The following is a 13,090-nucleotide window of genomic DNA, read 5'->3' on the forward strand; positions in this document are numbered from 1 at the left end:
TCGATATATAACCCTTCGAACCGTACCGTACATGCCAAATCCATTTCGACCGTATACAGATAGTCCCTTCGTTTCTTAGAAGTAAATACGGCGAGAAACGATATGATTTTGAACAGCTCGATCGTATTATATTTTGTTGATTCCATTAGGTTCGATCATGACGCACATGATAGTTGTCCTGTCGGTTTAGTCTCCCAAGGCATTTAATGTATATCAGGTGGTGGTCGGCCACTGCTGATAATGAACTGTCGTCGCTTTGAACCTATAAATTACTCTCACCTTTATCTTTTACCAATTTTACATCTTCAATCTTCTAAAATTTCTCAATCTCCTCTTATAAAATAGCTGTGATTTCTTTCCGAAAGGATCCTTCAATTCTACCAAATCTCCACCACCTCTTTCTGCATCTTATTTTTGAATTCAAAAATGGCGAAAACATCGCAAACAGTTCCTCAGAAAGAGAAAGCATCATCTTCACAGTGTGTCGCCGATGAGACACCGGTGGGATCACGGCCAGCGGAGTGTGTCCCCGGGGCGTGCGTCCTTACTTCAGATTTTAAAATTGATAAAGGCTCATCGGTCCCTGGCCAGTGTGAACCGGTATCGAGGTACATGTGTTCGATTACTAAGAAGCACCTCGATTTGTTGAAGAAGGACTGTAATTGGGGGGAAAAGAAGTGATAATACCTACCCCTGATAAAGACATTACTTCTCACGTGAAAGGGTTTTTGAACGTATATACATATCCTTTCACTTTGGGTCCCCTCGATTCCGTCGTTATCGACTGCTGCCGTCAGTATCAGGTAACCTTAGGCCAGGTCCATCCTTCTTTGTGGTGGATCGTTATTCTGATCCGATATTTCGTGAGAAAAATTGAGGGGATATCGTTCACCCTTGATCATCTTATCCGGCTATACCGTCCCCGACTTTTTCGGGGAGGGTTAATAAAACTCCAGCGTCAGGCTACTAAGGCTTTGTTCTCGAGTATTGACGAGGACAGGGACCGGGGTTGGATGAGCAGGTTTGTTCAAGTAAGGACTTCAGAGCTGATCCCGACCGAAAAGATGCCCTTTCCCGAGGAGTGGAATTTGAAACGTAAGTGTGATTTTGCATTCGTTCCTATTTTGTTCTTTCATTTGTTCTTTTATCGACACTCCCCTTTTCGTGATATAGCGGTTCCCTGGATGCCCGGAGCGGTTCCCGATCTCAAGAATTAGGTACGGGCTCTTGTTTCGACTTCCACATACGCCGAGCGCTCATGGAGTGATTTGTCTAAGGGTCAGTGGGAGGCCAAAAACCACGGTAAGCTCATTTCTCGGAATCTGACAAGGCACTTCTCGACATATTTTTGATAAGTTTTCCCATATGCAGGTTTGGGTAAGGATGCAGTCTTGAGACCTCTGTCTAATGAGGAGGATGTCTCGACCTTCGTTCCAAAGCCTGTGAAGGAAAATAAAAAGAAGAGATCTTCGTTGTCCGAATATCCAAAACCGAAGAAGAGGACGGCTCGTAAACCAAACAAGAATGTCATTCCTTTGACCGTATAATCCGTTTTGCGCCTAAGGGATGAAGAAGAAGAAGAAGAAGAAGAAGAAGAAGAATATAATGAGTCCACGCTGGCAGTCCGGATGAAGAGAGCCATTGATGCTTCAATGCCGGCTGGATCGATGATGTCCTATGGGGCTCAGTCTCAAACTGAAAATATACCGGAGAGTGGTTCCGGCAGAGTCCCCGAACTATCGGATGTCGAAGACACCTCTCATTGGAATCAACCCGCACGGGTTACAATTAGGGAGCCATTCGAACCCCTCCGAGCCGAGGTGAATGCTCCGAGCGATTCACTTGAGGCAACAGCGATCGAAGACTCACCTCTCTTTCCTGCTTTTTCCGTAGTGGTGATTCGGGAAGCTCAAGCTCTGGGGGCCCTTAATCTAGATAGGCCTCACGATGAAGAGGATCCATTTCGTGACCTGTTTACTAGTATCGAGGACGTTGTCGGTGCCGGTGATGAATCGGATCTTTTTTACGGTTTGCGGCAGGCTTTGGACCAAGTGAGTCTTTTGAAAACCTTTTTGTTGGTATTGCCTTTATGTTCGTCTTCCGTTAACTTCGCTCCTTGTTTCTTCGTAGGCTGCGGCAGTCCATCGAGTATAATGTTCTCATTCCCAGAATGAGCTGCATCGATACGCGGCTGACCTGAAACGCGCTATCGATGAGAGGAACTCTCTCAAACTTTCCTTAGGACAAATAGAGGAGGAAATAAAAGATCTTCGGGCCGAGCTGTCCAAGGCTTATCGAGACCAGAATGATTTGTCTGAGCAGGTAACGATGCTTTTGAAAACCTATGGGTTCGATACCGGAACGGTATCTAACATTTCGGTCTCACAGCTGCAGCAAAAAATCGAGATGATAGGGAGGCTGCGTGAGGAGGTTGATGTGATAAGGATGGAGTCCTTGCGGTGGAAAGAAGGTATGGACCACTTTGCTGCAGAAAAAAAGACCGCTCAAGCCCAGTTATCGTCGTCTGAAACCCAACTTCAGAAAGTGAAGGAGAAAAACCTGGTTCAAGAAAACAAAATCGAGGATCTTGAGGCTCGGTTGACCTTAGCACTTGCCAAGGCCAAATCTGATGCCGAAAAGGCAAAGACTTATACGGATTCGCTCGTGGCCATCTATCGGGCTGATGCTGAAGCTGCCCAAGTTTAGGCAAGTGAGGCAGCCGAATTCGCCGATGGTCGGGCGCATTGGGTTGCCGAAATTGCTAAGTATAGATCCAGGAGAGAAACCCTCGAGGAGATTCATGCTCGCGGCTTCGATCTCACCGAAGAGATAAAAAGGGCAAAAGAACTCGAGGTTGATGCCGAAACTCTGGTTTCCGATGATGATGATGACGACGATGGGAGCAAAAGTGGATCCGAGAATGGGGGGGATCTGATAAAGAAAAGACGGCTCCCGTTTAATTTTTTATTTTTTTTATTTTTTTTGTAGCCACCCATGTAAATAAATTTTGTGTATAGGCCTCTTCTTTTGATTCTGTTTCCTGGGTTGCTGTGAGTTGCCCTATGAATATTTCCATAATGTTTTAAACCAATTAATCAAACTCGAACCTCGTAGTCTCTTCAATTGAGCAAATGTCTGCTTGTGCTCGATTTAATTGTCAACGATCCAATTTTGAAGAGAATATAGCCCGTGGGCATGGCGATTGAGCGAGTGTTTGCTTGTGCTAGAATTAATGTAACCCGTAGGCTTGGTTGAGTGAACGATTCGAACTCGAAAATGCAGCCCGTAGGCTATTTAGTCGAGTGAGTTTTTTCTCGAACTCGGGATAAAAAATAACCCGTAGGCTTGATCGAGTGAATGGTTCGAACTAGAATTAATGCAGCCTGTAGGCTATTTGATCGAATGAGTGTTTACTCGAACTCGAATTTAAAGAATATCCCGTAGGCTCGATCGAGTGAATGATTCGAACTCGAATTAATGCAGCCCGTAGGATATTTGGTCGAGTGAGGTTTTGCTCAAACTCGAGATAAAAAATAGACCGTAGGCTTGATCGAGTGAATGATTCGAACTCGAATTAATGCAGCCCGTAGGCTATTTGGTCGAGTGAGTTTTTGCTCGAACTCGAGATAAAAAATAGCTCGTAGGCTCGATCGAGTGAATGATTCGAACTCGAATTAATGCAGCCCGTAGGCTATTTGGTCGAGTGAGTTTTTGCTCGAACTCGAGATAAAAAATAGCCCGTAGGCTTGATCGAGTGAATGATTCGAACTCGAATTAATGCAGCATGTAGGCTATTTGGTCGAGTGAGCTTTTGCTCGAACTCGAGATAAAAAATAACCCGTAGGCTTCATCGAGTGAATGGTTCGAACTTGAATTAATGCAGCCCGTAGGCTATTTTGTCGAGTGAGTTTTTTCTCGAACTCAAGATAAAAAATAGCCCGTAGGCTTGATCGAGTGAATGATTTGAACTCAAATTAATGCTGCCCGTAGGCTATTTGGTCGAGTGAGTTTTTGCTTGAACTCGAGATAAAAAATAGCCCGTAGGCTTGATCGAGTGAATGGCTCGAACTCGAGATAAAAAAATATAGCCCGTAGGCTTGATGTTCGCATTATATCTTAATTCTTCACATGTTATTACACGCCTGGGTTCGGGCCAACTTATACGAGCATGGCTAGTTTCGATCATTTGGCTCTTTACAGTTTTCCTGTCGGGACCCTGTTGTTGTGAAGTAACTCTCTTACGGGGCCTCGGATATTATCATAAGTGCTTAACAGTAGTACCGTTTCAGATGTGATATATTCCAGTTGCTTGATAACTATTTGCCGTTTATGACGCCGATCCTGTACGATCCCTTTCCGATGTCCTCGAGTACCTGATATGGTCCTTCCCAATTCGGTCCTAGCTTCCCTTCATTCGGATTCCGGGTATTGATGGTAATTTTCCTTAACACTAAGTCCCCAAGCTTGAAATGACGGAGCTTAGTTCTTCAGTTATAATACCTTTCGATTCGTTGCTTTTGGGCGGCCATTCGGACGAGGGTAGTTTCTCGCCTTTCGTCCGATAGTTCGAGGCTTGTGTTCATAGCCTCGTTATTTGATTCTTCCATCGAGAATCAAAATCTGGCACTGGGTTCACCAACCTCGACTGGTATTAATGCTTCGGATCCATATACTAAGGAGAACGGGGTCGCCCCCGTACTGGATTTTGATGTTGTCCGATATGCCCAAAGGACTTCGGGAAAGATTTCTCTCCATCCCCCTTTAGCATCGTCCAACCTCTTCTTTAAGTTTCGAATGACAGTTTTATTCATTGATTCGGCCTGCCCGTTCCCACTGGGTGGTACGGCGTCGACAATATCCTTTTTATCTTGTGGTCTTCGAGGAATCTTGTTACTTTGCCGCCAATGAATTTCTTTCCATTGTCACATACTATTTCGGCGGGTATCCCGAACCGGCATATGATATGGTCCCAAATAAAGTCTATAACTTCTTTCTCTCTTATTTTCTCGAACGCCTGCGCTTCAACCCATTTAGAAAAATAATCATTCATAAACAAAATGAATTTAGCTTTACCTGGGGTCGATGGCAGAGGGCCGACGATATCCATTCCCTATTTCATGAAAGGCCACGGGGATAGGACTGAGTGGAGTTGTTCTCCGGGTTGGTGGATCATTGGCGCGAACCTTTGACATTTATCACATTTACGAACAAATTCCTTCGTATCTTTGCCCATATCGATCCAATAATACCCTGCTCTGATTATTTTTTGGACTAATGTGTCGGCTCCAGAGTGATTCCCACAAGTACCCTCATGCACCTCCCGTAGGATATTATCGACATCCCCCGGACCCAAGCATACAGCCAATGGTCCGTCGAACGTTCTTCGGTACAGTGTTCCATCTGATCACTAAGTGAATCGAGCGGCCTTGGTCCGTAGGGTTCTGGACTCTTTGGGGTCCAATGGGAGTTTTCCGTTTTTCAAATATTCGATGTACTTATTTCTCAAATCCCAAGTTAAACTTGTAGAATTTATTTTGGCGTGTCCTTCTTCAACTACCGATCTCGAAAGTTAAACCACATTCCCCGAGCCCATATCATATACCTCGACCGATGATCCCAAATTTGCCAGTGCGTTAGCCTTATTATTCTGTTCCTGTGGTACATGCCGTAAAGTCCATTGTTTGAAATGGCGCAAAGTGATAAGCAGTTTATCTAAATACCTATGCATTCTACCTTCTCGAACTTCGAAAGTTTTGTTTACTTTACTCACCACCATCAAGGAATCGCAGTTGGCTTCAATGATTTATGCTCCCAAATTTCTAGCTAGCTCGAGACCTGCAATCAAGGCTTCGTACTCGGCCTCGTTGTTATTCAATCTGATAGTTTTAATAGATTGTCTAATAATGCCACCCATGGGTGGTTTCAAAATTATGCCCAGCCCGGACCCTTTTATGTTTAAAGCCCCATCCGTAAAAAGGACCCATACCCCCAATGATGTACCTGATTTCAATAGTTCTTTTTCGGCTTCGGGTATGAGGACTGGTGTGAAATCGGCCACGAAGTCTGCTAGGACTTGAGACTCGATGGTCGTACGGGGTCGATATTCGATATCGTACCCACTGAGTTCGACGGCCCATTTGGCCAGCCGGCCTGATAACTCGAGTTTGTGCAAAATATTACGAAGCGGGTAAGTAGACAATACGCATATGGGATGACATTGGAAATACGGCTTTAACTTCCTCGAGGCGCTTATTAGTGCAAGCGCCAACTTTTCTAGGAGCAGGTATCTAGTTTCCGCCTCTCCTAAGGTTCGACTTGTATAATAAACTGGGAATTGCGTACCTTGCTCTTCTCTAACCAGGACACCGCTTATGGCGACTTCCGACACTACTAGATACAAGCAAAGTTTATCATCGATTTTTGGAGTGTGAAGCAGTGGTGCGCTTGACAGATATCGTTTTAGTCCTTCTAATGTTTGTTGGCACTCCGGGGTCCAAAAAAAATCGTTCTTCTTTTTTAGTAGAGAAAAAAATTTATGACTTCGATCGGATGACCTCGATATGAATCGGCTTAGGGCGGCGATCCAACTCGTTAGTCTTTGCACGGCCTTTACGCTGTCTACGACGGTGATATCTTCAACAGCCTTGATTTTATCGGGGTTAATCTCTATTCCCCAATGTAATACCATAAAGCCTAGGAACTTACCTTAACCGACACCAAAGGCACATTTTTCGGGGTTGAGCTTCATTTTGTATTTCCTCAGAATCTCGAACGTTTCCTGCAAATGAATTAAATGGTCCTCTACACACAAGGATTTGACTAACATGTCATCAATATAAACCTCCATTGATTTTCCTATTTTTTCTTCGAATATTCTATTCACTAGGCGTTGGTAAGTGGCCCCTGCATTTTTTTAGCCCGAAGGGCATCACATTATAACAATACGTCCCATATTTGGTGACAAATGAGGTTTTCTCCTGGTCCTCTGGGTTCATCTGTATTTGATTATACCTGGAATAGGCATCGAGAAAAGTGAGGATCTCGTGGCTGGCCGTGGCATCGATCCTGCGATCGATGTTGGGCAATGGAAAAGAATCCTTGGGTCATGCTTTGTTCAAATCCTTATAGTCCACGCACATCCTAAGTTTGTCCCCTTTTTTAGGGACTACGATTACGTTGGCTAACCATTCGGGGTATTTTACCTCCCGAATGGACCCTATTTTGAGAAGTTTGGTTACCTAGTCCTTTATGAAGGCGTTCTTTCTATCGGACCGGGGTATTCTCTTTTGCTTCACCGGTCTGAATCGATGGTCCAAACTTAGTTGATGCGTCGTTATGCCCGGCGGGATCCCTGTTATATCTAAATGGGACCAGGCAAAACAATCGATGTTATTAATAAGAAATTGAACGTGTTTCTTCCTGAGTTCGGGGCTCAACCCCGTTTCCAAGTATACCTTTTGCTCGGGCCGGTGCTTGATTAATACGACTTGTTCTAGCTCCTCGATCGTTGATTTTGTGGCATCGGAGTCATCGGGAGTTACGAAAGATCGAGGGACCCTTTGGTCTTCATTCTCTTCGACTTCCAGGTTGTCAGGCTGGGTTGGAGTCACTGTCTGTGATTGCTATTTGGTGTCCCGTTCCCCTTCCGGTCCCTTTATCGGCGAAAGTGAGGACATTGGTTTGGCTTCATCGACGTCGAACATTTCTTTTGCGGCTGGCTGCTCTCCGTATACCATTTTGACATCTCCCGACACCGAAAATTTGAGGACCTGGTGCAGGGTCGAAGGCACGACTCTCATGTTGTGGATCCATGGCCTTCCGAAAAGGGCGTTATACCTCATATCGCCTTCGATCACTTGAAACTTTATTTCCTGGACAGTTCCGGCCACATTTATTGGCAAGGCTATCTCCCCTTTGGTGGTTTCGCATGCCATATTGAACCCGTTTAGGACCAGAGTTGCAGGCACGATTCGATCCTGTAGGCCGAGCTGCTTTACTACCTTTAATCGGATGATATTGGCCGAGCTACCTGGATCGATCAACACACGCTTAATCTTAGTTTTATTTACGAGTACGGATATTACCAGGGCATCGTTGTGAGGTTGGATGACCCTTTATGTATCTTTATCACCAAAAGACAAAGTCCCCATGGGTGCGTACTCTTGAATCCGAGATCGTTTTTCCCTCACCATCGGTGTTTTAGTGAGCTTAAACATCGATCCCCAAGGGGTATCGGTGCCGCCGATGATCATGTGGATAACGTGTTGTGGTTCTTCTTGCTTGTTCTGATTGCTGACATCCCTACTTCTAAAATGGCTCTTTGCTCTATCATTCAGAAACTCTCGAAGGTGCCCTTTGTTAAATAGGCGAGCTATTTCCTCTCTTAGTTGCTTGCAATCTTCCGTTCTGTGGCCATGGGTTCCATGGTATTCACACGTTTGATTGGGATTTCTCCGGGCAGGATTGGTTTGCATTGGTCGAGGCCATTTAGTGTCTTCGATACGTCCGATGGCCGATACGAGAGCAGATGCGCCAATGCTGAAGTTATACTCAGATAATCGAGGTGCTTCTATAGGCTCGGCATATTTGTCGAAGCCGCTCTTACTCATAAGCCCCCGAGAACTTTGTCCCCGGTCAATTCTTTGACTGTTTCGAACTGTGTTGCGTGTTGAACCATTGTTTACTCGGTCGGTGATGTATGGTCGATATCGGTCCTTGTTTGACCTTTGTTCTTTATCGATATACTTTTGATTAATAACCGTCATGTTCTGATGAACAGGTCCGTACGGGGTCCCCGACTGATCGTCCTCGACCCTAATTTTCGATTGATATCGGTTATGTACATCTGCCCAGGTTACCGCCGGGTACTCGATCAAATTTTGCTTCAGCCGATGTGATGTTGTCGAACTTAGCTCGTTCAATCCTTGGGTGAAAGCTTGTACGGCCCAGTCGTCGGTGACCGGGGGTAATTCCATGTGTTCCATTTGAAATCAGGATACGAATTCCCTCAGCATTTCTCCCTGCCTTTGCTTTACTTTGAAGAGATCTGATTTTCTCGTTGCGACCTTTATGGCACCAGCATGAGCTTTTACGAACGAATCTGCCAACATGGCAAAAGAATCGATGAAATTTGGTGGTAGATTATGGTACCAAATCATAGCTCCTTTCGAGAGGGTCTCCCCGTACTTTTTCAATAGCACGGATTCAATCTCGTCATCTTCCAAATCGTTGCCTTTTATGGCACACGTGTAAGAGGTGACATATTCGTTAGGATCGGTCGTACCATTGTATTTGGGAATTCGGGCATACGGAACTTTTTGGGAATTGGCTTCGGTGCCGCACTCGATGGAAAAGACTTTTGTATGAATTTTTTTGAATCAAGCCCTTTTATCATTGGCGGAGCTCCCGAGATTTGATCGACCCTGGCATTATACGTCTCCACCCTCTTGTCATTGGCTTCGACTCGTTTTGTGAGTTCCTCGAGCAGTTTAGTAATTCCGGGATTAGTCCCCGATTTCAGCTCGTTAGACTTTACTATGGCCGGCTCTATTCTAGGGGTGACCTCTCGAAGTGGGTTGGAAACCGGCCTGCTTTGTGCGCGAGTTTGGCTATGTAGCTGAGCTATTGTTAATTGTTGGGCTTGTAACATCTCGAAGATCATGCGTAAGATGGCCCTGATCTCCTCCGGGTTTTGGGTATCTTGGGCTACGGATCGAGCACCACCCTGAATGCTTCTTTCCGGTTCGGAACGCTGGTTTGCTTCCAAAGCAATTTGTGAATTGACATCTAGCGATAATCCGGCTCGAATCTCGGGTAGTGCCAAGTTGTTGGTTTCGTCTTGAAGGCCAGCTTCGTAATCGGTCGGCGATGCCATTTGGTCGGTGGCTATTCGTAGCCGAACCTGAATTGAAGGTTATTTTCGGAAATAAGTGACCACTATTATCCTCGGCCCCACGGTGGGCGCCAAACTGTTTACCCGAAAAAAGGGATAGAGTTGAATTTATGCGTAGTTCCGAAGATACGTGGTACAACTTAATACAGAATGTTAGGATAAACAAAAGTATGAATATAGATTGGAGACAAACGTAATTCAGGCCAACCAATTATGAACAGTGAAATTTAGGATTTAACAAAAATAGAATCAAACTGAGAAACAAGAAAATATCACTCTTGCTTATAGAGGGGATAATACAATTTTTGATAGTGTAAGTCCTTCCAACTGGGTCATTTCCAAAAATGTTTTGCTCCAAGCATAATAAAACAAACACTCAGTGGGAAACTCATGATAAATCAGTTTTTTCATAATTTCTGCCAAGATTTCCTCTAGTGGGATTACAACGGCTTTTGTGTGCGAACCCGATCTTGCTTAGTACCCTCAATTTTGGTTCGAGCTTGATTTCGGCTCGAACTTGTGATCTTGACTCGAGCTCGACCCCGGTTTGAGCAGTCGAACGGATTCCTGGTCGATGTAGGTTGGTTTTTGGATTATTTGCACGATAGATCTAGCCGCGCCATGGTTCGATTCTTGTTCGAGTGTGATTATGATGTCGATCTCAGCACGGACCGGCCTTCCCAGGCTCTAGATTATTTCCCTCCCCCCCTCGGGATCTTACTTCGATATATCACCCTTCGAACCGTACCGGACATGCCAAATCCATTTCGACCGTATACAAATACCCAAATCAAACATGAGATAAAATTAATCCCAAATTTTATCCCCGAACCATGTACCAAACGACCCCTAAAAGTACAGTTTCAAGACTTAACATAACGCTTCTTATAAGATTTTATTTACAATTTAACAAGAACTTGCATTAATAAAAAGGTGAGATGGGCGGCCTAAAAAAGCTTTGCTTCTTTCTAGTGATAGAAAAATAATTTTAATCTAAAGTAAAACATAAAATAAAATAACGTGTATAGTAAATTTAAGTGAAAATACACATTTAACGTCACGGAATAAGAAGTGAGAAGATGGCCATTCTGTTGTTGAATGTTCAGTCTCTTGTTTTTCACATTATTTGATGTTTTTCACATTATGTTGTTGAATGTTCAGTCTCTTGTTTTTCACATTATTTGATGATTGCAACTTCTCGACTCATTCCAATTAGGACACGTCACGTTGTCAGAATATACAAAAACGAACTCTTAATATATACTACTATATGATCTAGATGGTATTTGAAAAGTTTTTTTTTTGAGTGATTCTTCTTTATCCTTTGAACAAGTCTTGTAAGCAATTGAACGAGGCATTCCTGAAACTTGAGACCTTTCGTAGAAATTGATAATTCATCTAAAGAGTAGCAGACCGTGGTTCATGCATATAGAGTATAAAAGGAGGACGAATTAACCTAAATACCCATCTATTCAACCGTTTAAACTTAAAATAGCCAATAGATGTATACTATATAAATAATAAATATGGCTGGCTATTTGCGTAAAAATCTCTATAAAGAGCCACTTAAAGGAGAGATCTTACTGAAATTCTATTTCAGATCCTTCAGTTGTAATAATATCTCCCTCTACCATTAATACTTATGTTTAACACTGGAAGTACAATGACTTCCTCACAATGTTGCTTAAATTTATTTTGCAGTTAGCACCATCATTACTAGAAGTAATATAAGTATAGTCTCTACTAAATTAATCGAATAAATTATTGACTAATAAAATAAGATTCTTGAACCATTGGAAGGAGAAGCAAAGTTCTTAAAGCAAGATATCAATCATTTTAATATATCCTACTCAAACCTATATGTAGAGCCTTGTTCATGTCAAAACTATCTTGAATAAATCAAACAATTTATTAATAAGATCAACAAGCAAAGATAAAACCAACTGCCACCTTGACAGGTACAAGTTCTCTTTATAAATACAAGTGATAATAACATATCATATGCAGTTTAGATATACACATCTTAAGATATATATATATATATACACACACTATATTATATATATATAATATATAAGTCATATTCGATAATATACATCTTAAGATATATATAATATATATAGTAAGATGTATATATATTATAGTATAGTATAGTATATACTATATATACAACTTAAGATATATAAGCTATATTCGATATACATATATATATATAAGCTTATATATATACTATAATATACTATAATATATATACATCTTACTATATATAAGCTATATTCGATTTATATACAATATATACATCTTAAAATATACTATATATACATGTATATCTACTATACTATACTATATATATATCTAGTATACTATGTATATATATATCTTAAGATGTATATATAGTATAGTATAGTATATATATAAGCTTATATATATATATATATATATATATATAATATATATATATATATACTATACTATATATATATATACATATATACATATATATATGTATATATAGTATAGTATAGTATATATATAAGCTTATATATATATGTATATTGAATATAGCGTATATATCTTATGAGATGTATATATAGTATAGACTATAGTATAGTATAAATATAAGCTTATATATATATACTATACTATGCTATATATACATAGTATATACACACTATACTATACTATATTATACTATATGTATAACTTAAGATATATAAAAAGACAAAAATATTATAAAGAGATATTCAAATCAATGCGTTATATTTTTATTATAGCATTAAAAATCATGGCAATATCTTTCTTAGTCTTCCTCCCCCCTATGGAATGAGCACAACAAGGTGCTAATACCACCATTGAGAAGAAAAAGAAACTAATCAAGATGTGCCAAAATACAAGTTACATATTAATTTACATGGTATCTCTTACAAATTTCATAAATCCTTCAAGGTCCGGAGGAATTTCCGTTGGTGGTGGCGGAAATGAAGCTTGGTCATCACCGCTTCCAGGCGAAGCATCATCCTCCGCAAGTTCAGCTAGCATTTCTTCGTAAGCTTCGTCTACCTCTGGTTGTGATTCAGCAAGTCCAAAAAATTTTCTTTCCGAACAGATCCAATCTCTGAAAAGTACTGATTCTTCCAAGCTCTCCCTCATAGACGTTCTATAATCACCGAGTTGAAGTCTTGCTTGACTGAAAGCGCT

The sequence above is a fragment of the Nicotiana tomentosiformis genome, chromosome 6, assembly GCF_000390325.3.
Source record: "Nicotiana tomentosiformis chromosome 6, ASM39032v3, whole genome shotgun sequence".
Classification (NCBI taxonomy): Eukaryota; Viridiplantae; Streptophyta; class Magnoliopsida; order Solanales; family Solanaceae; genus Nicotiana; species Nicotiana tomentosiformis.